The following is a 2865-nucleotide window of genomic DNA, read 5'->3' on the forward strand; positions in this document are numbered from 1 at the left end:
ATAAAAGGGGAGATGTATTAAAATTATAAATTCAATTTCTACAATCTCTTAAAAATTATGTGCATTTATTTAATTAATTTTTACCCTTTTGTGCATTTATTTTAATTTAAGTATTTATATTTATTTCAAATATGTGTATTTGTGTATATTATTTAATTAACTTTATTCTTTTATGTATTTATTTAAATGATATTTACATTAAAATTAGATTTCCAATTTTACACTCTCTTAAAAATAATTTATATTTTTATATGTTATTTTATTTTGAATTAATTATTAAAAATAATATAATATAATAAAAAATTCTTAACAACTTGTACGCACCAGGAAAACACCAACTCAATGCGTTTTCCAAGTGATCAAATCATATATCAGACACAGAAAGCAAGGCAAGTAAACTAAAAATTTAGGCATTGAAATTGACAAATATCTCGGTAAGCGAGTCATTGATAAGGGATTATTTGAAAAATTGTTTATAAGTAGCCCGTCTAGCTCAGTCGGTAGAGCGCAAGGCTCTTAACCTTGTGGTCGTGGGTTCGAGCCCCACGGTGGGCGTTTTTTTTTTAGCTCTTTTTGACTACTATATAAATTTATAATATTTCTTTTGTGAATTCATATTTGACTACTATATAAATTTATAATATTTCTTTTGTGAATTCATATTTGACAGGATTACTATGAATATTATTTTTTTCAAATATATTCTACATATTTAATTTTAGCTTCTATCAAAATTAATAGTTTACAAATTAATAATGAATTATATATTTAATAGACAAAAATAAATATGATTTGTTATTTTTAAATTAACCGAATTACACATTCATTCAGTTTTTTATTTTTAATATTATTATACACTCATTTTTTTAATCAAGTAAAAAGTAAAAATACACTTTTATTATGGATAAATTATTAAATATTTTCGGTGAGAGTAAATAATTAAAAACAAACTAACGTGGTATTTATAATAATTAAAAATAATAATTTAAAAATCTTAGATAAAACGCTGTCGTCCCTTCTTTCACTCAATTCTCGATTCTTCCTTCTCACTTTTCAATCCCTCTTTATCTTGCATTCGCTCAATTCTCAATTGTCAGTCTTTTTCAATATTGCTTGTCATTGTCACCCTTAGCCTATCTCTATTCTCTCCATCTCTAATAAAATTAACATTGTATTCATAACAAAAATATTTTTTGAGATTCTCACTCATAAGTTTCAATTTTCAGATTAAACGATTTTTTCATGTAATATCAAAATCTTTCAAATTAAAAGATTTAGAGTTTTTTATTTTAATTGTCCTTATTTATAAATTAAATATTTTTAACTTATGGAATGATTAAAGAAATGTGGTGTTACATTGGTTTGGAATAAAAATTATATGCTAAATATAAGATTTGGACAAATTTCTTACTTTTGAGTTAATTTTTGGGATAAAATTAGACTCGTTTATTTTTTTTTATAATGGCATCAGAGTTTTATCCTGCATCAATATTAGACACTCACAAATATATTTATCTGTAAATTTCAAGTTTCAGATGCTGACATAAGAAGGTGCATTATTCTAAATTCGTATGAGATAAATATTTTATGCTAAATATAAAATTTGAACAAAATTTCTTTCTTTAGACCTTTTGAATTAATTTTTGAGTTGGGTTAAGGTTGGTGTATTAAATAATATATGGATGTGCAGCCAAAGTTCCAAATAAAAGAAATTGAAAGCTGCAATTTCAAAGACAAACTAATGTGCGATCAAAGAAGGAGGTGCAGGCTCTGTCACGACCCAAATTAAGAGCCGGACAGATACTAGAATTTGGGTCAGTATAAGGCTCCCAAAGCCTATAGTAGGTCTCCCTGTTCAAGCCCAAACTACAAGCCCAATTTCTAAAACCCAATTCAAGAAAATAACTGAACAGAGTTCGGCCATAAATAGGATCATCTAACTGGGAGTTTTTAGCTCACCCAACCTGTAATCACAATACACATATATATGGAGAGCTCAGCTCTCATTCACAATTATCAACAAGTCAATATAAGATCAAATGGGAGTCCAATTTCCTCATACCATCATGATCATCCATCCACTCATTCCACATTCATATATTAATAAGTTTATAATTTAAAATAATAAATCTTATAATCCCAAGCAAAGTAAAATGGTTCTACACATGCAGAGGTCTAAAATTCAAATTTAACAATACAAAATACGAAGATCACGACTAATGGCCCTACGAGGTAGGAAGCAAGTTAAACACAATAATAAGGTCTCCTGTGTCATGGAAAAATGGGGTGAAGAAGAGTGAGTATTCGACTCATAGAGTAAGATATTGATTTTAAAAATAATTTGTATAGCTATCTAATTCTAATGTATCCCTAAAGATGAAATGCAACACCGATCAACAATTTTCACCAAATTCAAATAATATTCGGACAAAAAATAATTTAGAGTAGTCACACACCAATATATCACATCAAATAAAATACATATAGGAGTTGATTCCCTATACAGCTCTCTTAATCCAAGGTCTGCCAGCGAGATCAACTCGAGCTGGACCTTCGCTTAATAATCTAAATGCGGGAGTCAGCGAGATCAACTCAAAGCCGTATTCACCCCGACTTTCTCCAAAAGGACCAGGCCCCAAGTGAGACTAGCTCAAGCCAATTTGCCTGTCCTACCCAAATTCATCACACCACACCACACGCACGGCGACACATGCACATAACTCCAAATTACCCTAAGGCAACATTCACATCCATTTTTGCAAACAAGAAAATGCAACATAAAGCGTAAATAGTATTTAACTGCATATATATATTTATATGTGATACATGAACATGCATTGAATATATAATAATATTGAAATTATA

General features: G+C 28.7%; 1 non-coding gene across 1 annotated transcript; it reads left to right on the top strand.

The window, feature by feature from the left end:
- Positions 1 to 482: 482 nt before the first annotated feature.
- TRNAK-CUU (transfer RNA lysine (anticodon CUU)) lies at positions 483 to 555 on the top strand. The gene has a single exon. It is a non-coding gene; the product is annotated as a tRNA-Lys (tRNA).
- The last annotated feature ends 2310 nt before the right edge of the window (positions 556 to 2865 follow it).

The sequence above is a fragment of the Hevea brasiliensis genome, chromosome 1 (genome assembly GCF_030052815.1).
Source record: "Hevea brasiliensis isolate MT/VB/25A 57/8 chromosome 1, ASM3005281v1, whole genome shotgun sequence".
In the NCBI taxonomy this organism is placed as follows: Eukaryota; Viridiplantae; Streptophyta; class Magnoliopsida; order Malpighiales; family Euphorbiaceae; genus Hevea; species Hevea brasiliensis.